The 27,242-nt window shown below is 46.7% G+C and overlaps 1 protein-coding gene across 1 annotated transcript in view; it reads right to left on the bottom strand.

Annotated features, from left to right (window-relative positions):
* Positions 1-27,242, bottom strand: part of LOC308560188 (putative selection and upkeep of intraepithelial T-cells protein 1 homolog) — a 134,406-nt gene that overhangs the window by 45,691 nt on the left and 61,473 nt on the right. Inside the window, exon 4 of the mRNA XM_081143932.1 lies at positions 157-254. The gene's annotated coding sequence lies outside the window, so the exon portion shown is untranslated. The remainder of the gene's footprint in view (positions 1-156; positions 255-27,242) is intronic.

Below are 27,242 nucleotides of genomic sequence, written 5' to 3'. Positions count from 1 at the left end.
GGCGCCAAGGGCCCCACTCTTCTTTGTATTGACCACGGGTTGGGCAAATCAAGAGGAGGCCAAACATTGCAGGAAGCAGGCCATCCAGGGGCAGGGTGAGGGCTTCAAGAAATGACCTCTGACGACCTTTCAGGTGTGAGGCACTGTGCTACTCACCATAAGGAAGGCAGTGGGCTACCCCGGACAGAGCAGGCTCCGCAGCCAGGTGGTGTCCCTCAATCCTTACTGGTTGATAGTGCACCTCAGACCTTCATCTGTAAAAAAATTACAGGTTGTGCAAGGATTAAATGTGACCAAGTATGTGCGTGTGCTTGGAATATAGTAAGTGCCCAATAAATAGCAGGTGGCGTCTTCTGATGTCCCTTCCTCTGCCTTTTCTTCCTCTCTGCTCTAGACTGAATGTTTGTATGCCCCCAAATTCATATGCCAAGATCCTTACCTCCAATGTGATAGTATCAGAAAGTAGGGCCTTTGGGCAGTGATGAAGTCATCAGGGCAGACCCCCCTGCTCTTATAAAAGAGATCCCAGAGAGCTCCCCTCCCCTTCTGGCCATGCGAGGCCATGGCGAGAAGACCACCCTCCATGAGCCAGGAAGCTGGTCCCCACCACACACTGGCTGTGCTGGCGCCTTGGTCTTGGGCTTGCAGCCTCCAGAACTGTGAGAAATAAACTTCTGTTTCCATATGCTGCCCGCTCTGCTTTATTTTGTTCCAGCAGCCCCAACGGACTAAGAGGCCATCCCAGTCTTTTTTCCTTTCCCTGAAAAGCCAAGTCATGCAGGGAAGGCCTGAGCCACAGAGAACCCACGGCTCCACTGTGGGAGGAATTCACTTTGCAGCCTCCCTGAAGGACTGTCTTACAAACTTGAAACCGTAAATTTGATATTCTCCAGTTATGAGATGAATAATGCCTCAGCTGGCCCTGTTTGTCACCAACCCTTCCACCGGATAGTTAGTCAGGGGATCTGCAGCGTCACAGCTCTGCCCTCCCCACCCACCCCTGACCGCCCAGCCCCACTGAGGAGCAGTCCTTGGCCTCCAGACTTGGTCGGACACTCCCAGGTCTGGACCTCACTGCCTCATGAAGCACCCACTGATAGGATGGCTGTCTCCATTTGAAGCTCAAGCTTGGCTCCCCACCAATGCCTTGGGCCCTTCAGAGACTTGGAGTCAGAGATACAGCCCCCAGAGTCTTCCCTCTTCCAGACTTTAACCAACAAATCCCTCCCCATCCTGGTAAAACCTCCCCAGTGTGTGGTTCCCACACTTGAAGATGACTGGTCAGTGTGTTCTGACCAGGGTGGAGGGCAAGGGAACTCTCAGATGTCCCTGCTGGCCCAGACGGCACACACCTGGGGGCGGCCGGTCAGCCTGCCTCTCCCTGTTCACCTGGGGCTGCTCCAGTTCTCAGATTGTTCTCACGTGAATGAGGTGAAAGACTGAGCTCCTTAAGACTAGATGTTCATAGCTGGGGGCTTGGACATAAAGCCAGACCAAATCCACCAGCCCCTTCCTCCCTCTCCCCTGTCTTTCCCTCCTCCCATCCCTCTCCCCAGCTCACAGGTTGATGTCTATCTGTTAACCAACACCCACAGAGCTCAGCTCTCTTGGTCTCAAAAACCTCTTATTGAACGATTCCAACTCTTAGACTCTTTTCTGGGCAAATATAAACCAGTTCCCAAATGAGAAGCTGTCTTTCCACTCTTAGTCTGGCACAACCAGAGGTGGTCCTGACCAGTAGGTGGAATGGCTGGTTCCTCCCAGGGCTGAACATGAGCACCTACCTTCTATGTGGATGCATCAGTCCTTCCCGCTTTCTCCCTCTCTCCCAGTACACACACACACACACACACACACACACACACACACACACACGTGCGCACAGCCTGACCACCTAGCTGCAGAACTGAAAATCTCCTTAAGCACGGGGATTGTCCCTGTTTCATCCCTGTATCCCCAACAGAGGGCCTGGCACCCAGTATGTTCTCGATAAATGTGTGCTGGGCTGAAACCAGCCACCAGGGAGCAGCTACTTAGAGAAGCAACAAGAAAAATGAGCCCTGTCTGGATTTCCTGCTGATTAAATCCTGCATATAAAGTTCTAACTGGAAGGTTTTAAATTATAAAAACATTTCTGTGAGATGCTCCTCCCTTTCCCACAAAGCCCAGACTCCATCTTGGGCTCCAGCGATGTTGCCCCCTTATCTCTTGGCTGCAGCCTCTTGGGGAGGGTGTAAGGCAGTTCTTTGGATGTTCCAAGCTCCTTCGTGGCCTACCTATGTGCTCCCCTAAAACCTGGAACCCTGGGGAACCTCATCATCAGACAGTCCCAGGGTTTCCTGTGTAACCCAGGTTTGCCTGACTTCGGAGTCTGTGCCTGAAACCACTGGGCAACACAGCCTCTGGCCCCAGCAGCAGTTAGAGGCCCCCTGTGGTGAGAGAGGTGCATGTCATCCAAGCCAGCAGGTCCGTGCACTATGGTAGAAAGTCACAGCAGGGGCTAAACCCAGCTTCATGAGGAGGCAACTAAGGTTGCCAGAAAAATTTCAGAGGCTGGATGACTATATGTAAGGGGACCCATTCATTCATTTTTTCATTCATTCTTTCTTTTATTCACTCACTTCTAGAAAAGAGGCATTACAAATATGGTAAAAGCAAAAGTTCTAGAATCAAGCAGAACTGGGTTTAAATCTTGGCTCTGCCACTAAAAAACCTATGTAATCTTGGGCCAGTTGCTTCACGCCACTCCCCAATCTCACTCAACTGTAAATTTGAGAACAGTTATTTTCCTATCTCAAAGGTTGTAAAGATTAAATGAGATTATGTGTATAACGTAGTCATTTAATCCTCATGAAAGTCCAGCAAGATAGATATTATTATCCTCAACATACAGATGAGGAAACCGAGGCACCGGGAAGGGAAGGAAGTCTTCCAAGTTTGCACAGCTTGCCCCTGGCAGGCTGGGTCACAGCATACAATTCTGCCTGCCTGGTCAGCCTGTGCTACTTGTCAGCATGTGGGGTGCCCTGCCACCTGGGTGCCCACCCTTGCAGAGTCAGCCATCACCATAGCCTAGAAAAACCAGCTTTCGGGCCCTCAGAACCTACTTTCTTCCCAGGAGTCGTTCAGCACCAGAACTGAACTTGTCCCTGCCCCGAGTCCTGCCGGCAGCATGCACATCAGTAACAGCTGCCTCGCTCCCATCTGCGACGACAAAAGGTGCTGCCTCCCAGGCTAAAGCTCCCTCTACTTCCAGAAATGAACTGTGCAGCTCTCTATGGCTCAGGAGGCCCACCGTTCTAGGCCTGGGTAAGGGGAGAGGCCTAGTGCTCAAAGCAGGTGCCATCCGTCTCTCTGCTCCAGTATGAACTCACTAGGCCACTCTCAAGGGGTCCTGGCCCATCTCATCCTCTCCCTGTTGTCTCTCTCATCTCAGGATGGGGGGCTACTTGTCTTCATAGCTCTCTTGTGCCCTGACCTAGAAGACAAACTTCCCCACCCCAAGCACTTCTCTGGGAGTAACCATCTCCACATCATGAGCAAAGGGTAGATTTTATGACTATGACAGATGGTGAGCCCATAAGAATCATCCCAGATAGTTGTTTAAAATAATCCCCCTGCAAGAGATTTTAATTTGGAAGAACCAGAGGGAAGGCCTAAGAAGCTGCAGTTTTAACTGTGGGGACTCCTGATGCCAGCCCTGGGGAGCAAGCTGCTTTAATGTCCCTGACTTGGGGTCTTGGGGCAAGAGTCCAGCCATTAAACCTCAGGCAGACCCTCGAGGTGAAACTAACAGAGAACAGGCTTCTGAGGCAGACAAACCTGCTTCACATCCCAGCTGCACCCCTTCCGAGCTACAGTTTGGGTCTAATGACTGCACATCTGTGAGCCTCAATTACCCTGTCCCTGGGTCCCCCTCCGTCGTGCTTATTTTTGGAGTTATTCTGAGGACTAGGGGAGGTATTGTATGTCAACCGTATGGTCCAGAGCAGGTGAAATCAGATTCTCTTCCGTTCCTGCAGGGATCTCGCTCCCATGTCTCTGGCTTAGCCTATGAGGTAACAGAATAAGAATGTCTGGGGATGTCTCTCTCTCTCCCCAGTGAGCTGTGAGCTCCATGAAGACAGGGGTCATGATTTAACCTTCTTTGTATTTCCAGGGCCTAATGCAGAGCCTGACACACAGCCAGGTCTCTGTGAGTTATAGGAACTGTGAAAATAAAGAGAGAAGACCGTCAATGTGTTCTTCCACCCATGGATCCTCACTCAGTTCATGCAAGAATAGCAAGACCTACCAGTGTTTCTGGAACAACTATTTGGTACCAGGCACTATGCTAGGGACTTGACATATCTCACTTCTAATCCTTACAAAATCCTTGAGGGTATGGATTATCAACCCTGATCCACACATTCTTTCGAAAGGACTGTGATTGGGAAAGGTAAGGCATCCTGCCCAAGGTCATGCAGCTAGAGGATGTCAGAGTCAGGACTAGAACACAAGTCCATCTAACCCAACACTGTGCCCTTCTCCCTGCAGCCACGTCCACTGCCTGCTGCTCCTTTCCTGTCCCCAGGACTGGCGGAGGTCACGGTGAAAGGCACAACAGAAGCCAAGCTAACCCCCCGGTCCACAGAGTGCCTTAATGCCCATCTGACACATAAAATCTAAAATTTTCAGCCGAATGAAACCATAAAATCATAGCCTTATTTAGTGTTTCTCCAAGTCTAGCTCTGAGGCGGCTCCATAACTCTTGGCCAGGAATATTATTTCAGATAACTCACGCGGACAGCTGTGTAACCAAGAGGAGAGATAGATGGGTCCCGGAATGCCCCTTTGCTGTAGATCACAACCCCCCCCCCCCCACACCCTCTCCCAAGCTGCCTGGACAGAAAGGGTCAATGATTAATTATGCTAAGATAAACAGAGTTAATTTTCTTCCTGGATAAAACTAATTACAACTGTGTTTGTTTTGGTAGGACGCGGAATTACTGTCCCCGGTGACAAATCTTCCTAATTGAAAAGAGTGTTTATTTTAAAGGGGTGGGGGCTGGGGTCACTAAACAACAGTTAGCTATTGCTTTCCCCATTTTTCATTTGAAGAGCGACAGTGATTAGGTGTTGGCCTCAAAGGAACGTGGAAAATCTCTTTCTCTGGGGCCCCCTCCCTCAGGCCTGCTCCAGAGCCTCCTGGGCAACAGGGTCGGGGAGAAGTATTTGGCGGTTTGGAAGGGGTGTCCTAGAATTCATGCCCTGTGCTTGGCTAGCTCTTAGCGGTGGGTGAAATCAGGGGAGCACCTCTGGAGTGAGAAGCAAGGAAGGAGTGTTTTGAAGCCCACTTCTCACCAATATCATAAACCAAGGAAGAACATGGGACCAAACTCAAAGAAATTCCTGCAGCATCATGCTGGGTCAGAGTCAGTGCTAAGGCACAAGAGAGAAAGAAAAGAGAGAAACTGAGTCCCGGCTCTCAAGGAGTCCATGGCCGAGCGAGGGAGCCAGGGAATCACTGGATGGTGCTATGGGATTGGGGGGGGGGGGGAGCATGGAGAAGAGGTGGGGGAGGGAAGAGCCTTCATGCAGAGGGACCAGCAGCAGTGAAGGTGTGCACGTGCCTGTCTGGTGTGTTCAGAGAGCTGTGAACAATCCGGAATTGAGGCCCGTGGCTACAGATGAGGCCAGAAAGGTAGTTGGTATTTGGATCATGACAGGTAGTATTAGTTTGCTAGAGCTGCCATTTAAAAGCACCACAAACTGGCCCCTGTAGCTCAGTTGTTTGGGTGTCATCCCTGCACCAAAAGGTTGCCGGGCCAATTCCAGCTCCACGTGTGTAGCAGGCAGCCAATCAATAAATGTTTTGCTCTCACATGGGTGTTTCTCTTTCTCCCTCTCCCTTCCTCTCTCTCTAAAAAAAATGTACCACAAACTGGGTGGCCTAAGACAGAAGGAATTTGTTGTCTCGTAATTCTGGAGGCTGCAAGTCCAAAAATCAATGTGTTGGCAGGGCCATGCTCACTCCAAAGGCTCTAGGAAAAGACCCTTCCTTGCCTTTTCCAGCCTCTGATAGCAGCTTCAGGCACTCGTGGAAGCCTAACACCAGCCTCTGCCTCTGTCTCCACACAGCCACCCTCCTCTGTCTATGTGGCCAAATCTCCCTTTTTTGTAAGGACACTAGTCATATTGGGTTAAAGGCCTATTCTCCTCCAGTACGACCTCATCTTAACTAATTACATTTGGACAACTCCATTCTCAAATGAGGTCTCATTCTGAGGTGCCAGAGGTTGGGATCTCAACACGGCTTTTTGGGGGACACAACTCAACTCTTAGCAAAGGTCACCTTCAAGAGCATGAAGCTGACCTAGCAGGCAGAGGGGAGACTCTGAAGGGCTGTAAGTAATGAAGTCCTTTTGTTTGTTTGTTTGTTCTGTTTGGTTGTTTTTGTTTAAGAAGAGATCTCTGGATCCGGTGTGGAGGACCGGCTGGTGAGCATGACCAAAGGTTGGAAGACCAGCTAAGTAAACGTTGTTATAATAATCTGGGTGAGTCTTGATCCCACACAAAGTCTGACAGCAGCAGAAAAGATGGGCTGGAGAGAAGAAAATTTGTGATCAGGATGGGTAGAGCTCTAAGATTCCATGATTCGAAGAACGTGTTGATTTACTGGGGTTTCAGAGGAGCAAGGGACAGCAGGAATCAAGAATGACTTCCGAGTTCCTGACAGCACCTGAGCTGAAGGGGGAAAACCCTGCTGACAGGGAAATGAACTGTTTGGGACAAGTGGCATTTGAGCTCACTGATCAGAGACATTCAGGAAGCAGTTGAATGTGAGGGTCTAACATTCAGAGACACTTCCCTCTAGAGATGCAAATTTAGCCGTGAAGAAATAGATGATCATCTGAACAAGAGAATGGGTGGTACCCGGTAAGGCCCACACAGAGCGAGGAGAAAAGAGGGTTCGAGTCAGAAGCCTGAGGAACCTGGCACATGAGGAGTAAAAGAGGTAGCCAGGGCTAAGATTAGAATGGCTGTCACAGAGGTGGCAGGAAGCCAAAGTCTGATTGCTCAGCCATCCCAACCCCACACCAAACTAATCTCCTGCCGCTCTGCTGCACACAGCAGAACTAAGGTCCCCTACACTTCTGCTGGACACTCATTGTCCTCGTGGTGCGTGTGTGGGTGCACGCTTGCATGCGTGTGTACTTTCTCCCCCCAGACTCTGCTACCTCCCTGAGGGCACTATGGATCATGTCCTTCTCTGGTTCTCTGGGACCCCTCATAGATTCCCTGAAAAGAGTTTTGCACAAAGCAAGTGCTTATTGCTAAGTATGTAAATAAATGTAAATAAATAAACTTCCATCAAACATTTATCTAGTGCCTATTTGGATAAGATTCTCTAGCAGTAATCTTATTCAGGGCCCCAAATCAAACAGGTCCTCACTGAATGTTGACAGAAGGAAAGTAGAAAGAGGGGCGACAAGAGACAACCAGCTAGCAGGCCGCAAATTTAACATAATAAGAGTAAGAGGCTCCACAAGAGCCCTACGCTGTGAGATGGAGGAAAGAACAGGGGTCCAGGAGTGAGGACACCTAGATCCTAATCCCTCTCTCACAGCAACTCAGCTTTTGGGGCCCAGTTCACTGTTCTATAAAGTTGGGAATTTAGGCTAAAAATCCTCCAAGGTCCTCAGCCTCTGTGAAACTAGAATCCAAATTAAACGTGTTCAAAGTCAGAGAAGATACAGAGAAAAGATAAGCTCTATTTGATTGTTTCAATTACACACAGCAGTGCCCATGTTTTCTCCTGTAAACATTATCCCTGCCTCACCAAGGAGGAAACTGAGGCCTAAAGAAGTTTGATCTGCCCACAGGCATTGCGGAGACAGGAGCTGGAGCTGAGGGAAGCCCAAGGGCTCCCAGGCGGTGGCAGAGGCAGCCCTGCAGTGTAATTAGGACATTGTCTCTTGAGCCAGGGGGCCAGGGTGTGAATCCTGATTCAGGCCAAAACACATCCATGCAGTTTCGAATTATTTAGGACATGGAGTTGTTCCAACAGCAGCAAAAGACACTGACTCAGAGAGGAGGGTCCTTCCTGTAGCCTCTCAAAAAGTATTCTCAGATGTCTGGCCTAGCCGGGAAATGACAGCGTGGTAACCATAGCGGGGAGGGTTCTGACAGAGGGCTTGTGCTCCCGGCCTCGGCCTCCTTATCTGTAACTGCTCCCTCAGTGAGCAGCAGGGTCCCTTTCAACTCTGACATGCTCTAAAATCTCACTGTGAGTCCCAGGAGCCCCGGGCGTGGTCTGCACCGCATCGTGGACACCTCCTGCTTGTGTGGCTGCCATGCTCTGGAACACTCTAAAGCAGTGGCTTCTAAATGCAGGTCCCTGCAGCACGCTGAATGGTAATGACCTGGGGAGCTTTTTAAAATGGGTGTGCGCCCGGCCGGGTGTGGCTAAGCGGGTGAGCATTGACCTAGGATCCAGGAGATCGCGGTTCAATTCCTGGTCAGGGCACATGCCCCGGTTGCGGGCTCGATCCCCAGTCAGGAGCGTGCAGGGGGCAGACGATCAATGACTCTCTCATCATTGATGTTTCTATCTCTCTGTCTCTCCCTCTCCCTTCCTCTCTCTGAAATCAATAAAGATATATATATATATATTTTTTTTTTTTTAAATGTGTGTGCCTGGGCCACTCACCAAATCCATGCTATTAGAGATCTCGGGGCGGGGCCTGGGCATCTGTGTTGTTAGAATTCTACCAAGTGATTCTGGAGCCACCAGCAGAACCTGGTGCGCAGCCGCTTCACCTACATTTCAGCTGCGGCACCGCCGCCTGGTGCCCACAGAAGGTACTGCAGGGACCACACATGCCCGCGAAGCTCCCGCGCAGGGAGGAACGGGACTCCAGGATTTCTCCCATGGGTAACCAGCCAGCAGACAGAGCTGGGCTTCACTGCTCACTCCGACACCCTGCAGCAACGTAACCAGAGGTGTGCTTAGAAAATATGGGCAGAAATCCGGTGTCAAACATGGGTTTTTTTCCAGGATTAGCAAAAAATGTTTCCCATTTCTCTCTTGTGGGTGGGGAAAGTGGTTTTGCTAAGAAATGTTTCTTGGGGTGGTGATAAAGATAGGGTAGTGAGAATGGGGACAGTGAAGATGTGGAGGGAAAAAGAAATGCACGTGTTTCGGTTTGCTCAGACTTTCTCTTGCAGCAGTGGAAGGGAACTTACTGGTAATAGAGGGCAGATAATATGGCGAACCCCTAGGTAGAGCAGAACATGTGCCAGACACAGGCCAAGGGCTGTGTCTATACTAACACTTTGTTCTTCACAACCTCCCTATGAAATAGACCCTGTTACTGCTATGGTCCACATGTTCCTGTCCCCCAAATTCATGTGTTGAAATCGTACCCCCCAAAGGTGACTGTATTAGCAGGTGGGGCCTTTGGGAAGTGATTGGGTCACGAGGGTGGAGCCCTCAGAAATGGAATTAGTGCTCTGATAAAAGAGGCTGCCCCTCCCTTGCATCACTGAGAACAGCACAGAGGGGTAGCATGTCTGTCTTTATCCTATAAGCAATCTTTGCCCCTAATTCCTCTCGGTTCACAGCCATCAGAGCTCCCACCTTCTCCTCCGCTTTCTGGTTTTCCTGGAGCTGAGAAACATGGGAGTCTTCTTTCTATTCTCCCCCAGGGCTGAAGGGAAGTTGGTGAGGCGGGCACAGAGCTGAGCATTGTTTTCTTTCCAGAACTTCACTGGAGTACCTGCTCTCCCTTCAGAAGTAAGTGGCTCTGCCAAGCTTTCAGATATCAGAAATCTGTGGTAAGAAGCACATGCCAGGAGATTTCCCCTTTTTCCAAGATGAAGAAAGATACAGGGATTGGATTTACCCTCCCGTCTAAAATAAACAAACAAAAAGAAATAGACAAAATATAAGAAACAACAGTTTTCAAGACACTTAACAACAAAGGATAGTGATCTCTGAGAGACAGAAACAAATGATTTAAGCCTATGATTGCTCCAGCTTGCTGTCCTGAGAGAGTTTCTAGGCTGTGGTGCAGGGAAAGGAAATCCAAGTGAAGGAGATGAAGCTGAGCAACTGTACACCTATAAATTTGACAACTGGATGAAATGGATCGATTCCTTAAATGATACAAAGTACTGAAGCTTAGTCAAGAAGAACTGGATCACCTTAATAGCTCTATGTCTATTTTTAAAAATTGAATTTGTAGTTTGAAAACTTCCCACAGGAAACACTGTGGGCCAAATGGGTTCACTAGTGAATTCTAGTAAACATTTAGAAAAGAAACAATACTAATTCTACACAAACCTTTCCAGAAAGTCAAAGAGGAGGAAATGCCTTCCAACTCATTACTTGATGCCATGATACTGACACCAGATAATGACATTACTAGAAAAGAAAAGTACAAACCAACATCCTTCAAAACCACAGCTGCTAAATTCTAATCAACATTTTAACACATCAAATCCAACAATATATAAAAGATAATACATCATGGTCAAGCAGGATTTCTCCAAAGGATTCGGGGCGGATGCGTCTAACATTAAAAAATCAGTGCAAGTTCTGGAGAACTGTTGCACACAATGTGAATATACTTAATGCTTTTAAATGGTTAAGATGGAAAATTTTATGTCATTTGTTCTTTGCCATAATTTAAAAAAAAAATTTAAATTAGTGCAAGTCACCATTTTAACAAACCAAAAGATGAAGAACAAATTATCTTAATAGATGCTGAAAAGCACTTAACACAATCCAACATCCTTATAAAATCCAATCAATCCAGATAAAGATTCTCAACAAACTAGACAGGAACTTCCTCAATCTGAAAAGGAGTATCTATCAAAAAAAACTATAGCTAACAGTTTCCTTAATGATAAGAATTAAAATATTGTCCCTCTAATATCAGAAACAAGAAAAGCATGTCCACTCTCACCACTTTTTTCAACATTGTACTATATGTTTTAATTAATGCAATCATTAAAGAAAAATAATAAAGGGACCCAAATTGAAAATAAAGAAATAAATTTGTTCTTATTCCTAGGCAATATGACTGTCTATGGACAAAATCTAATGGAATGTGCAAAAAATTAACTAGAACTAATAAGTACATTTAGCAAGATTGCAGGATATAAGATCAATATACAAAAATCAATTGTATTTCTATAGGTTACCAACAAATAATCCAAAACAAAAATTCTCCAAAACATTTATGAAAGTATCAAAAATAATAAATAGCTCAGGATAAATCTGACAAAAGATATAATAAAAGACACTGAAAACTACAAAGCACCAATGAGAGAAAGTAAAGATAACCTAAATAAATGGAGATATACCATGTTCATGATCAGAAAACTGATTCATGCAATCCCCATCAAAATCCCAAAAGACTTTTTTCATAAATTGACAAGCTGATGCTAAAATTTATGCAGAAATGCAAAGGACCTGGATAACCAAAACAACTTTGAAAAAGAAGTGTTGGTAGGATAACGCTACTTGATTTCAAGATGTATTATAAATAAGTACAATATTCAAAAGTGTGGCACTAGAATCAAAATAGACAAATAGATCAATGGAGCAGAATATAGAGTCTAGAAATAGATCCATACATATATGAACAACTGATTTTTGACAAAGGTATAAAGGCAATCAGGTGGAGAAAGAACAGCCTTTTCAACAAATGTTGTTGGAACAAGTGGATATGCATAAGCCAAAAAAAAAAAGAGGGGGTTCAATCCATAATTTACACCATACACAAAAGATTAACAAACATACTATAGACTTAAATGTAGATCATAAAATTATAATATTTTTGGAAAAAAATATAAGAGAAAATCTTTGTTACCTGAGGATAGACAATGTTTTTAGATTCAACATCAAAGTACAATCCATAAAAAAAAATTCTGATAAGTTAGACTTTTTAAAAATTTTAAACTTCTGCAGCTCAAAAGACATTCTTCAGGAAATGAAAAGACCAGTTACAGAGTAGGTGAAAATATTTATGGAGCATAATATGACAAGAACTTATATCTAAAGTCTATAAAGAGCTTTCAAAACTCAATAAAAAGAAAACAAGCAATCCAATAAAAAAGAAAAAATATTCAAAAATATTTCACCAAAGAAGCTATTTTGATGGTAAATAAACACATGAAAAGGTGATCTTTGTCATTAGTAATTTTAAAACCACAATGTGATACCACTACACATATGAAAACGGCTGCAAAGATTGATCATGACAAGTGTTGGCAGGGATGTGGAGGAACTGGAACTCTCTTACACTGCTGGTGGGAATGTAAAATGGTATGACCACTCCAGAAAACACTTTGTTTCTTAAAATGTGCAGCTACCATACAATCTAACCATTCCACTGAAAATATCTGAAAGCGTATGACTGTATAAGACTTGTACATGAGTAAATATAGCAGCTTTATTTGTAATAGCCCAAGACTGAAAACAACCCAAAGTTCCATCGACCGGTGAATGGATAAATAAATTACTGTATATACATACAATGGAATGCTGCTCAGCAGCAAAAAAGAAAGAGCTAATGATACACCCTGCAACACGGATGAATCTCAAAATATGTATGCTGAGTGAAAGAAGCCAGACCAAAAAAAAAGAGTATGTACTGTAAGATTCCACTTGTACAAACTCTAGCAAATGCAATCTAATTCTATAATAACAGAAATCAGATCAACGGTTGCCTGGGGAGACTAGGTGTGGGATGAGAGGAGGGGCAGGCGTGCACAAAGGGAAACTGGGATGATGGACCTGTTCACTATCTTCATCCTGGTGGTGGCTTCATGAATATATGCATATGTCAACACTCAGGAAATTCTGCACTTTAAATATGTGCAGTAGATCAATTATTCCTCAACAAAGCTATTTTTTAAAGAAGCAGGTATCAACCTCTGGTTCATGTGTACCCTCAAATTCCAGTGGACAGGGGTCAAGCTTCTCCTGAAACTTTCTCTCCTGTTCTGCTGAGCTCTGAGAGCAGGCCTAGGATGGGCCTGCAGATTCCGCACCTCAGCAAGCATCTAAACAATGAGTGAACTGCCAGCCCCCTCTTCCTATGGACACTCCCAATCTCTAGGGGTCTCTCTCTTGGAACCTCCTCTCTCACTCAGATTAAGTTAAGGGAGAAATCAAGCAGAGGGAGTATCCTCTCTATGAACATAGCACTTCCCACTATAATTACAGCAAATTTCCCTCTCTCTCCTGACCTATCTTCTTGTGCTGACTTGGGGGTGGGGTGCTTCAAAGCTGCAGTGAATACTGGGTTTGGCTGGGATGTTTATTTACCTGGGAAGGAAGTATCTGATCCCAATTGTTAGCAGCTGTAGGACAATCTCTTGCTCAGAAAAGTCCAGCAGAGAAGCTGAATGGGGGGAGCCTTGCTGTTGGCCCAGACCATAGGGGTGGGGAAGAGGCTTATAAATGGGGAGTGGGTAGATGCAGCCGTGGGCCCAGAAAGCTTCAGGCTGCATATTGAGCTAAGTCAACAAGTCTTTAATGACATCTCTCTTGGGGGGATTAAGACTTGGGTCAGCCAGATCTTGAAGTCAGCAGAGTTTTGTCTCCGGCACTTCCCCCACATTCTTCCTCCCTCTTTGGCTCCTCCTTTAGCATTTAGCATTGCTGAGTAGGGAGAATAGACAACCCTTACGCCTCAGGTTTCCCCACTATGTATTCTTTTTAACACACAATTATTTAGCCTTGACCAAAACCAAATCATGCACATGTCATGTCAATTCAAGTAGGTTTTAATGATGCCTACTGTATGCTGAGTTCTGTTCTGGATGTTCCGAGAGGAGAAAGGGGGAAATCCTTGTAAGGATCCCATAGGAAACTCCAGAAGGTTTTCTCTCTGAATCATATCGAGAGTCTATCCTTCACTCTCCATGCCCACGGACTGGCCTCTCATCTCTCACCTGACCTGAAATTCTCGCTCTCCTTTGAGAGCCTTGAGCAGGCCTTGTAAGTATATCTGAGACCCTGGCTCCCAGGCAGGCTGGGGTTAATGTGAAACTTTACAAGCAGGCCTTCCAGGGAGCATTCTTCTGAGCTCCCAATTTTGCCCAAATGGGCCACATCAATCACTACTGAAACTTCATTCTGAGGATGTGAGAGTAAGGGCCTGGTTATTTATGACAACCTCCTGAGGATTTCCCTCTGCCAACTGGGTTCCCCAAGAGGGAGGATGGTCATTAAACTACCTACCTCTTCATAAACAAGATCCTGTTCTTTAAGTGGATATGAATGCCAAGAGAGGGGTGAGCTTAGTGGGGAAGGGGGACCTAGAGAGGGAAATAAAGGGTGCAGATAAACTTACACTGAGTCTTAGAGCTAGAAGGAAAGTCACCTTGCCCACTGCCTAACAAGGACCCTAAGGGTCCAAGAGGGAATGTGTCCAAGGCTACACAGATAGAGGGGCAGGACTGAAACTATAAGTCAAGTGTGCCATCTCTCAGTCAATTTTATTACCTCCATGCTGTAGATGAGCAAACAAAGGACCAAAGAGTTAGAGTAGTTTGCCTTAGTCAGTATTTGAATCCATGATTGATTCAATCTGAATGGTTTAAGAAATAAAAGAGAATATAGAAAGAAGTGAAAATGGTATCTTTATTGGTTAGAGTTGGAGACAAATGTGTCTTATGACAGATACCCAGCAAGCCTGCCTACTCTTCTTTCTGGCCATTAGCTAGACTACATTTCCCAGCATTGTTCACTGTTAGATGTCATCATGTGACTTAGTTCTAGCCAATGGTGGGCAAAAATGTTGTGCACCATTCTCAGGCAAGACCCATAAGCTCCTCTCATGTGTAATTCTCTATCCCCCCTCTCTTTCTTCATCTGCTGGCTGGATGCCTCAAGAAGTCCCCAGAACAGGATTTTTCAACTTCAGCACTATTGGCATTTGGGGCTGGACAATTCTTTGTTGTGGGGGCTGTCCTATGCATTTTAGAATATTTAGAAGCATCTCTGATCTGTACCCACCAGATGCCAATAGCATCCCCATTTGCCAATATGACAACTAAAATGTCTATAGACACTTCCAAATGTTTTCAGGATGGGGATACAAAATCATCCCTGGTTGAGAATAACTGATCTAGAAGATGCAAAGGCCACACAGTGGAAGGAACTTGAATCGATCCTGAATGAATATGTGGAGCAGAGCACCCTTCCCACACTTGTCAGTATCCTGACCAAGAAACTAAGTTTTTCTACACAATGCCACTGCAAATGAGAGCTGTTGGTTCAAAAGTTAGCTTCCCCTGACTCATACAGTACTACTGAATGATCCCCAGATATAGACAGACTTACCCAACCAGGCAGGGCACACTAGACCAGGACCACCTCAGCCTACAAGGGCCAGGCCCAAGGGCAAGAGCAGAGAGACACTTCTTGTGGGCAGATACCTCCCAAGATAAGGCAAATAGTAGTGCTGAGCTCTACATGCCCAGAACTTCTGCCCAGATTTACCAACCAGATAAGTCACTTCTTATCTACAGTGACAGAGAAATCTGGAATGTGCTTGGTGGGAAAGCTTTCTTCTTCTCGGAAACCCCCTATGCGTGAAACCAGGAGGCTCTTCTCTGGGGAACTCCAGAGCTCACTGTCTAGTCCCACCACCAGAAAACCTGCTCAGTAGAGAAAGCACCCTGTATTCTGCTCAGTACAAAACATGGCCTGTGTTTTCATTTTCTCTCTAAATATTTTATCTTATTTTGTTACTGAAGTTAAGGCTCGGGCTTTTGCCAAGGTCAAGGGTTGGTGTGAGACCGGACTGGGGCCTTGCTTTATGACCATGGTCCAGGTTCAGCCCATCAAGAACAAGAGTTGGTCTGTGACAGAAAAAGAGACTGGGCCACAGATGGGTAAAACCCCACAGCCTTGTCCTGAATTAATTGGTGAATTTTGTTCAAGGCTCCCATCACACAATCTATTTTTTTCTTTATTATCTTTTATATTTCCATTTACTAAAGAGCCCAGTGATATAATAACTGCTTCCCATAAAGCTGTCAAAGGGATGAAATGAGTGACCTCAGTCCAGGAAAGGCATGCCAGTGAAAGGGAAATAACTGGCAGGAAGTCAAAACACACGGATCTGTGTCCAGATCTGATCTGTCACTAACGGATTGTTCCAAACTGGACAAATCACTTTCCTTCTTCAGACCCCTGTCTGAGGTTTCCTCCACATAAAGTGAGAACACTGGGTTGGGCATCTCTCTTCATTTGAATGTGAACTGCACTGAGGAGCATTACATGGAGATTCTGTTTACATGCCCGCTGCAGGGGTAACCGTGTGCTGCCTTGCCCTCCCTCATCTCTCGCTATGCCCAGCTCAAGCCCTGGATGCTGTAACACTCAAGGAAAGTGCCAATAGCTCCCAATGGGTCTTTGTTGGCACAGATCCTCTGAGAGAATCGGAACCGTTTTCATTCTCAGGCCCCTTCAAGCTATGACGACGTCCTAGGGCTCTAGGATTCTAGCAATCTATATTCCAGATTCTAGTCCAAATGTCTGGGAGCCTAAACCTCTAAAGTATAAGGCTGTTACGTTCTAAAGCCATAAGAGTCTAGAATTCTAAGTAAAACTTGAATTTCTCTAGGAAATAAATGAGGTTACATAGAGTAATAACTCAAATTTGCACTGGTTCCTGCCCCACGTGCCCCGAATTCCTAACAGGTATTTCACACGTCCTCATGAACACATGTGGTCATCTGGAAGGTCGCACCTTCTGCACTTCTCACTGGCCCACTCAGTAAATGGAAACATAAAGGATGGTAAAGAAAGGAAATGGGTCGCCCATCCCCACTTTCCTGCCAGGTCTACCTGCCTAGCACTGGGCGTCACTAGGCCAGCCCACCACACTCACACACACCCTCCCCCAATTAGGGAGATCAGGTTCCTCTAAACCTCAGTGGTAGACAGAGGCCTAAATATAAGCTGAGCTCCATCCTTCTTAATATTATCATTCATATTTTAGTATTCCATATTTCTAAGTTTCAGAATTCCAAGTTTCTCACATTTCTCACCCTGAATATTCTTGGATTTTAATAGACTAATCTTTGAAAAAATTTAGATTTGAAATACTACGATTCTAAGCTAGTGGAAGGTGCTAGAGTATCCCGTGACCCCTGGGCTGGAGAAAGGCAGGGAGGCCTTAGCCAGTTCTGAGCAAGGCTGCCAGAGGGAGCAACAGGCCTCAGGTGTGAACACAGCCTATGGAAGGAGTGCTGTAAACCAGGACGGAAGGAAGAGCAATTGGGCTCCTTCATAGAGCCCTCGGAGTGGTCACACCCTAGCAGGCTTCCCAGGCCCTTGGCAGGCAGCGGGAACCAATTCAGCAGCCTCCGATCCAATGTGTTATTTATTTTACAAGTAACTATAAATAGCAAAATAAAACTGAGAGTTGATGCTTGTGAGCAGGCCCCAGAGTTATTAAAGCTGCTTGTGGCCACACACTTGGGAAGTTCTCCCACCAGGGATGAGGGTGGGCCCCTGGGCTCCTGCAGGCCTGGTCCTAGCTCCACATCTTCCAGGGTTTGGAGGTGGGAGGTTTGATCTTTCCCGGCTTGGCCGGGGACCCCTCTGGCTGTGGTGAGTGGTGGGAAGGCGGGGTAGGCTTTGGAGCAGTGGAAGTGATTTAGGCATGTGTCAGGAAACTGGGGCCTGGCCTGAATCTCGGATTTCATAAGAAGCCCAGGGGCTGGAAGAAATTCTTGGCCCAACACACCCCGGAGCTAGGAGCACCATCAGCAGCCAGAAAGAGTGAAATCCCGGCTTGAAGGAAATTGAGGGCAGAAAGAAAATTTTCTCTGCTGTGACAGGGCTGGCCCTCCAACAGAAATGACCCCAATATTTTGTCTGGTGCTATGGAGAAGTTTCAACAAATACTTTTACGAACCAATCTGCTGGTTTCACTGAGCACCTTCTATGTGCTAGGCAACATGGGGACAGGAAGCTCTTTCATTCTTGAAGGCCTCACACAGGAGAGTGCCCCCAAGATAAAGCCCCAGTCCATAGCCTGGTCTTGAAGTTTTTATGACCTGACCCCAGCTCCCTTTCCAGTCTCACATTTGGCCCTCTCCACAGTGAACCCCACTGGTTCCCCCAATATCCCGCATTGGCACCAGCACATCAGCCTGCAGTCCCTGCTCCCTAGCGGGGATGTCCTCTCCCCCTTCAGGTGCTCACTTATTCCACCTCACACCAGCTCGAATGTCCCCTCCTCCTCTACAGATGCTGCTCTAACTCATACACTCAGGTTGCATTTCTGCAAAGGTCTTAAAGCACATTCTTCCAATGTTCCATTTAAATATCAGCCTCCCCATTAGCCCTCACCTTTACTCATCTCTGTATCTCCAGCTCCTAGCACAGGGCCTGGAATAATGTTTTCTTTAGGATATTACAGGCATGGAAAGGTGGGAAGTGTGGTCAAAGCATGTCTGACTAAAACAGAAAAATTTGGGCACCTTCAATGAAAGCAAAGTGGCATCTAAATGGACAGCGGGAGCAAGGCAGAGTGAGACATGAGGACAGATGGTGGCAGGTGTCACCCCCTCTGAGACATCTGGGTTTCGATGTCTGGTTTCTCCCTATTCTAGGGGGATGATCGTGAGCGGATCATTTAACCTCATGGTCCTCCTTTATCAAATGAGGATTAACTGAGTTAATACACGAAAAACAACTTAGAACTGTGCCAGGCACATGGTAAGCATTAAAAAAAATACAGCATTAAACTTTTGTAGTAGTAATAATGATATTAGAAAGAGCAGTGGCTGTAGGTAGCAGTGAGATCATTGTGTGGGTTATGAGGAAAGCATAAGGTCTTGCTAGCCAGGTTGAAATAGGTAATGTGGGTTGGCTTCTGGTGGAAGTTGAAGCTTTCCCACCCCCACCAATGTGACTCATCCTGTGACCCACATGGACACAAAGGTCAAGTGCACTGCGGAGCCACAGAGGCAGGGTAGGGCTCTCAGGGTGCTGCAGGAGCACTCTGGATGTTGGTCATTTGACATGGCCTGTTTGGGATTTATTTCCTTGTCAGTCCCAGTCCTGAGGTATTCTCTCTCTCTCTTTTTCAACTTGAGCAGAAATGCTTTCTTTCCCTTAGCTCTCCTTTTCTTACCTTTGCCTTTTACTTGGTTCTGACTAACAGCAGAGTGTACTACAGAGAACCCCCGGTGGGAAATCAGAAGGCCTGGGTTCCAGCCCCAGCTCTCCCCATAACTTCTGGTGGGTCCTGGGCAACCCCTTTTCTCCCCCCTGAACCTAAGGGTTTCTTCTCAATAGTGAAAATCTCGAGCGGCATGTTGTTCTAAAGTCCTTTCACTTCGAATGTCTGTACATCCCTGTGACAATGTTCTCTTGTATGGAAACTTCTCCCTACCCACAGGAGTCATACAGAGAACTTGGTTTCATTCATCATTCAGCCAATATTTATTGAGCACAGATAGTATGTCAGGCACTATACTAGATGCTGGGGTGACTGAGACAAAGTCCCTGCCCTCAAGGAGCTCACATTTGAGAGTGTCTAGAGGAATATCAGGTGATAAACTCATTACTTCACGACCATGGACCACTAAAGAGAGGGGAGAACTGATGTGTGCTGAAAGCTCCATGCTAGTCAGCAGTGTGTCAGACCTCTTGGCGTAGGTCATTTCAGTTGATCCTCACAATCACTTTATGAAGTATTGTTTCCATTTTAAAAGAGGAACACAAGGCTAAGAGACATTCAGTAGCTTGGTGAGTGTCACCCAGCTAGAAGAGCTAGAGCTGAGTCCAGCACCATGCTGGGTGTCCTCTCCACGGGAGCATGCCCCTCAGTCCATTTGCTTCTGCGCTGTGAAGCCTGGGTCCAGCAGGAGAGTGAACCCCAGATCCCGCTCCCTAGGAAGGGCACTGAGGCAGCCCCTCCGGCCTGGCTAAGGCTTCTTGGGGCATCTCTGCTTCAGACGACTGAGGCTCACTCCTGGTGTCCCACTGTCTCGGCAGAGAGAGCTGTGAGATTTGTAGCTGCATTCTGCCCTCCTGGCCCATAACCCTATAAAATACCAAGCAGCCTCTAAAGTAGAAAAAAAGGGGGACAAAACTGAAAAAATAAACACTGATGAAGATTAAAAATGACTAGTGAGTCTTGGGAATTCATGTCTCATAAAGTGAGATGGCCAAGGAGGCCAGACTGGGAGCAGACAGCCCTGACGCCTCTGCCTTGTGGATAATTTATCCCAGAAAGCAGAGGCCTCTGTTTGAGACCCACAAAGGCCACGGTGGTTCTCTGGGCCCTCCCAGCCCCCTGGCTGAGCAGCCTGGCCCGTCAGGCTGAGTCAGAAGCTTTGTTTTCCCAGACCAAACCCATACATTGGATACTTTTTCATTCCTTTTCACATCTCTGATCTCCTCTGAGGTTCAGCTTACACTCCCCGTGAGGCCCACAGGATGGGGACCCGGATCCCCATCGGTCAGAGGAGAAAAGTAAAGCGGACAGAGGATGACTCATCCGGGGCATGCCAGGGAGTCAGGATGCAGAGCCGAGCCCTGGCCCTAGCCCTGGCCCTGGCCCTCGCCCTCGCCCTCGCCCTCGCCGGAGGATGTGACAGCCCCTTTAGATACACATTCTCCCCTTCTCTTCATTTTCCCTGAAGCCCTAACCCGCTTGCAAATGAACCGCTCGGCCAGCCAGTTAATTCAACTAACACCTACCGAGCATCAGCATTGACCAAGAACTGCTGCGCCTAAGATGGACCAGAGTCAAGATGCTAATTAACAAATTAACACTTTTTAAATATGGTGTAGTGGCAATGATAAAGATCATGTTAATGGAGCTCGCTCTCCAATATAATAATCAGAAGGACTAAGAAAAAGAAAAAGAAAGAATAAATTTAAATGTTGGAGAGAATCCGGGAAGAGGCGACCCATGTTGGGGTGAAGCACAAGGGAAACTGTCGGCTGGCAAAGCTCTCCCAGAGCAATTCCCCGGGCATCGGGAAGGGTTTTGAACTGGATGGCTTCGCATCAAAAGAGTGCACGGGTATGGACACGTCTTGGGATAAATAAGTAGCTGGCAGCCACCTGGGCTCTGATGCTGGTGTCCGAGCTCCCATTCTTGCTGACTGCGTGACGGGTTCTCACACCTTACGCTGTCCCCTAGCTGTGACAGAGGTAAAGCCTCAGTCTTCAGGTCTTGAAATCTCGTTAACCTGGTTTTTGATCCCAACTCGCTGTATGCCTCTGAGTTAGTGTCTCAGCCTTTCTGAACTTGTTTGATCATCTCTGAAATGGAGATAGCAATATCTACCTCAAAGTTTTGCCTTGAGAAAAAATTCTTCACTGGAAAGAGAATCTTAAAATTTAACTGCGTTAGTTCAGACTTCATGGGAGGCCCTAAGATAATGGATAACACATCCCCAAGTAAAATGCAAGACCACCAGGCGAGGGCTGAAAAAGGTGGTGTTGAAAACTGCTTTGTGGTTCTTTGCTGACCACCCACCTCTGGCATATAAAAGAGGTGGGAGAGGCCAAGAACAGAGCCAGGATTAGATAGGGGGTTTCTGGAAAGAGTTGTGAGTACATTGTACATCTTAGCCTACTCCCTCCCTTAACTCAAGCCCAGGAAAAGTGATCTTAATGGGTTAGCTGGAAAGCCTGGTATTTTCCTATATTTGGGGGATACACTGGACTGGGAATCTGACTCCCACTGCTAAATCTAAAGGCAAGAGGCTGGCTGACCAGCTAGCTCTTCTACCAGCGGAATAAAGGGAGGGTGCTGCTCTGGGGCAACCATATTCTCAGAGTTTACCAAGCAGAGGATACAGAAGTGTTTTCTCTGAACCAGATCTGGACCACATGAGAGGGAGATGGTCTAGGCCGTCGCAGACCCTGTCAGAAGACTATGTAGAGAGAGGCATGACCTCCGCAGAGAGAGGCTGGTGGTGCTGGCAGATGCCTAGGGGCTGGGGAGGAGTGAGAAGCAGCCAGCTGGAGTAGAAATGCATTTACCCACATCAGGGGATCGCCTGTACGGGGAGGAAGATGGATTATCTCCAGAGAACCCACAAGAACGTCCCCTGAGAGAACAATCGAGGTTACATGCCTGCCAAGCTCAGAGAGCATTGACCCCGGATCTTCAAGTCTATACGAGTCAGGTAAGAACTTTGCTGTCTTACTCTCTTTCTCTCCCTCCCTCTGTTTCTGGCAATGGAGAGACCAGAAATCCACAATGATTAGCAAGGTGGAGAAGAAGTGATGCTCTAGGCAGAAAAAGAAAGGAGCTGAGCCTCATTCTCACTGCAGGAGCCTGGCCAGCAGCAGTCCCAGGTTCCAGTGGGTAGTGACAAAAACAAAACAAAAGCGTTACCTTTAAATGAAGTTTGACATTTATTACTACTATTATTGTTAATAGTAGTAAGAATAGTACAGTGGACAAGACATGTTAATTATTGAACAGAAACAGTATTTTCTGAGTTCAAATAAATGGGGAACTTATTACCTAAGAGAAAACAGAAGAGTCATTGAACAAGTTCCAGTTTCATTAAACAGGTTGGAAGAGATCAGCCCTGCTGAGTAACTGGAGAAAGCTGTCTCTTGATTATGCCCCGTGAGTCTCTTTTACTCAATGTAACAGTTACATGACATGATATGTGTCATCCTTGGACACAGCTAGACTTGGGTATACCTGAGCTGGCTTCCACCATTTCTCTGGGACTGAGTGACCAGCAGTGGACAGACAAGGTCAGTCAGCTAAAGTACCTTCGAACAGCCACTGTGTATCTGACCATGTTCCATTCCAGAGGTAGAGATAGGAGAAGATTCAGTCTTAACCCTTGGTGAGCACAGAGTTCACAGCGCTGGGAGCCTCTTAGGGATGTCCAGACGGGGTGACAGAGACCCAGAGAGGGTTGGAATTTCCCAAGTCCATTGCAGAGCTGGATATGGAACCTGGCCCTCTTCTTTCCCTCTTCACTCCATACAACCTCCTCCTAGAAATCTAAGACGGAATGGAATCAAGTGCGGGGTTGGCTAGTCTGATTACCTACCATTTCTCAAGTACCTACTATGTGTCAGGTTCCTTATGTATGTTGCTCTTGATTCTCACAATCACCTGCCAAGGCAGGAGTACCAATAGCCTTTGCAAAGATGAGAAAACTGAGACCAATGAGGTTAAATGACTTGTCCAAAGTCATATGGCCACTAAGGGACAGAGTGAGTATTTAAACAGGTCAGTCCAACTCCAAAGTTAGTGGTCTTGTCACACAGCCTTATCACTGGGAGTTGCTGGAGTCAGGAAAGAGAGGTGCCAGCAAGGCTGTGGTCAGGTCTGGGTCCTCAGAGCCCCACACGGAGTTCCCAGCTGTCCCACAGTGGGAAAGAACCAGTCCAGACTGACCCACAAACTCACCAGTCATCCCAAAGGAACAACTTTACCAGTTTCTTCCAAGGAACAAAAAGTGAGGCAAAGTTTTAAAAATGATCAAATGGTGCAAATTATTTTTTAATTAGTTGGCAAATTATATGGCCAGGGGCTTCACTCTGTTCTCTAAATTAGATATTAACTTTATTAAGGGGTTGTTTTCTTTCCTTTTGCAACTTGGTTCTTTATGAAGGTGGTGCATGCAGGTGTGGTAAGTCCTCATTACATTTGGCAGGAACCTTGGCTGGGGAAAGTACTTTCAGATTTTCCTTCTGACAGTGAACTTGGCCTCCATCACTCCCTGCTGAAACCCAAGTCTTTGCAGGCGGAAACAGGGGATAAAAAGAAAAGATAAAGAAAGAAATAAATTAGAGGGAAAAACAACTAAAGAATAAATAATCCTCTTAAAACAGTCACTGGGAGAGTCAATGGAGAGAGTCCTGGACAGGGCATCGAGCTTTGCGGTGGCTGATTCACTTACTAGCTAGCTTTCTGACCGTGGGCAGATGGCCCCCCTCCCAGGTCTCTGTCTTCTCTGCTGAAAGAATCGATATCATTGATAAAGTGATTTGACTTCTACAAAGCACTGTCCACATAGAAAACTACAAAGTATCTCTGACACCTGGACTGCGGTCCATGGGTGTCCCTGGAGTCAAACCTGACACCAATAAGGGAGCCTTCAGGGTGACAGATAAGCAAAGGATCTCCCTTAGCTGAGCTCCTGGAAGGAACCCTGAAGATCTATAGTGTGGGAATGTGGGAGGGAGTGAGTGTGCTGGGCGTGTCTAATGCAGGTCAGCACGCACATTGTCCTCGGGTGTGCACATTGATTGCTTGTGCGTATGGTGCAGTGTGTGTGAATCCCGCGTCAGTGTTGGGGGGGGTTGTAGGTATGTTCATTTATTCATTAATTCCACAGATGAGCTTTGAAGTTTTGCTAGGCACTCTGCTTTAAATGCTGGGATTCAGTAATGAACAAGAGAGACTAGACTCTGCAAGTGTGTGAGAGTGTGTTTAAGCAAGTGTGAGTCCTAGAGTGCGGGAGGGAGGATTTAAGTGTATATGTCAGGGTGTGTTGTGTGAGTTTGAAAACACATGTCCATGCATACAAGGGAGTGTGTACTTATGTGAGAATCTGCTATAGTGTTTGGGGATCTGTGACTTTGTGTGTTATGTGTGTTTGGTGAGAGAGAGAAAGAACTCTTTAACCACCTGAAAGGACATCAAATTTTGTTAAAATGCCTTAAGTCTTAAAAGGCTCAGAGATATTTTATCCAGTCTTGACATTTCAGATAGAGAACCGGAGGCCCAGAGAAAGGAAGCAGTGTGTAGAAGGCCAGCCGACAGCCAAACAAGGCCCAGAATGTACATCTGCTGATCATGAGCCCAGCGGTCTTTTCCTAACGAAGGTGTGTGCAAATGCAAATGTAAGTTATCCAAGGGGCTGTGGGGAAGAATCAGGGGACAGAGTAGAAAGGTAGGCCAGGCCAGAGTGTGGAGGGCCCTGAGTACTGAGACAGAGCGAAACCCACTTTGAGGACCTGGGTGGATCTGAACAGGAAAGTAGAGTGGAGAAGATCAGTGGAAGAAAGAGGCACGGCTGGGAGCGATCCATGCAGAGGCAGGTGTAACCTCCCAGGTGAGGGGGACGGGGCCTGGATCAGGGCCGGGTGAAAAGGCTGAAGAATGGATCTAGCCTAGAATCAAAGGCCTTTGCATCCTTTGGAATCTAATCATTTACATGATGAGGCATTTTCCCCTCAACCTGGGAACTAGTAGGAGCCTGGAAGTTTATACAAGCATCTCATTAAAACCTCATAACAGCCCCATGAGGCGGGCATTATTTTCTCCATGCTCCTGATGAGACAACTATGCCTTTAAGTGGAGAGGTAACTGCCCAAGGACTCGCAGCCTAACTTGGCAGATCCAAGACCAGAACTCAGGTCTCAGTTGCTTCCAATTAAGCAATAAGTCAATAATCATTTATTGAACATCTACTTTGTTCCAGGAAGGGGCTTGGCACTTGATGCTCATTACTTTATTTCAGCCTTCCAACGACCATTTCTCCATCTTTTAGAGGAGGAAAATGAGACTCAGAGGTGTTAAGTACTTTTTCCAACAGTACACAGTTGGTTCATCCTGTACCTGAACCCAAGTCATCTGATTCCAATGCCCACAGTCTTTCAACCATCCTGCATTTCCTTTCAGAATTGAAACAAATGTGTTTGCAACATAGCTTAGGATGAATCGAGAACATACAAGCTTAGAATGTAGGCCAGTTCAAAAAATTTATCAAAGGCCTAGATGACAGGCCCATGCTAGGGACTGAAGAGTCCCACTTCAAGAACCACATAAAGGAATTCAGCTGGGGCCTCTGAAGCTCATTCCTTGCCTTCATTGAGAAAGAGCAATTGTGATCTCCACTGGGTCCAAGGACAACCACTTGGGACTATGAGCTGGGAAGCAGGGCACATGGGACGCATGGCCCCAATGATCTCATTGTGCAGCTCAGGCAAGACCATCCATGGGTTATTTCAGCAGCCTGGGATTCTACACCCTTCCCATGAGAGACACAGTGTGCTCTTCCTTAAGTGACAGAGCCTCTGGGCCTTTGCTTCAGTGTCAGCCTGGCTTCCTCACCCTAAACAAGTGAGGTACTGAGAGCCTCTACACTACACTCAGACCTGCACCCTCATTGACACCATCCTGTCCCGTGCAGACAGGATAGTGAACCCTCCCACCAGAGGGTGAAATCTAGAATTTGTCTTGTTTTCCTAAGCCTGGCATCAGGTTTATCTGCTCTGAGACTCTCTGACCTTGCCTCTCTTTTAGATATTTCCTGCCCTCACCTCCATTCCCATGTCCTCAAATAGCTGACTGAAGTCCTGCTATAAACCAGGCAGGACACCCAAAACCTGACCTTCCAGGCCTCCAAATACTTCCTTGCAATTCCCACTGCTGGCCCCAGTCAGAGGTCCTGGATGGGGCATCACCACAGATGGGGACCAAACACCCCACCTCTCCTGAACTTTGAGCACCAAGACTGGTTATTTTGATGACCTGAGGCCATACCAGCTCCAACACTCTCCTTACCTTACCCAGCAGCTCAGCTGCCAAGACCCTACCATGCCTTTGGTCAAGCCTACCCAGTTTACTACACTCAAACTGATTTTTTCTGACTTTTTGGTCCCAGAGTCTCTAAGCTCACTCTATCTTAATCCCTGAAATGAATTCCTGGCTTCACTTGAAAGGCCTTTCAAATGGAGTGAAAGTAATCTCTTGCCCCAAGTGCGTTGACATCAAGACACCATGGGTACTTCCTTCCTGACCAGAAATGCCAGCAGAGAGTCCAGTAAGAGCTTGGCTCACTGCCTTCATCAAGGTCTCCCCAACATCCGCTCCAAAGAACACAGTCGTCAGAAAACACACCCAAGAAAGTGTCAGGAAGCAACTAGTCATCTGAATTATTTACTGTCCCCTGGCACATAGCCAAACTAGATGCTGGCCATACAGATGCTGGGAAAATATTTATGTGGGTCCCGATGGATGTTTGGCCAGGAAAGACTGCACTGTCATCTTTTCTTCCTGCTGATAAGGAGAAGCTACACATGTCAGACTGTTCTTAGAAGGGCCTGGCGGCGGGGGCCTGGCATCTGACTGGAGTGAGGTTAATGGCTGTAGCTCTTGGTTCTGTTCCAGTCTCTGCCACCAGCTAATTCTGCCCCTCCCAGGGCCTCAGATCCTCCATGTGCAGCACTATGGAATACACCAGATGACCTCAATGTCTCTGTGATCCTATGAGATTGG

Source organism: Miniopterus schreibersii (genome assembly GCF_964146895.1).
Source record: "Miniopterus schreibersii genome assembly, chromosome: 8".
Lineage (NCBI taxonomy): Eukaryota > Metazoa > Chordata > Mammalia > Chiroptera > Miniopteridae > Miniopterus > Miniopterus schreibersii.
The sequence above is the reverse complement of the archived record's forward strand: the minus strand, read 5'-3'. Positions and strand labels throughout refer to the sequence as shown.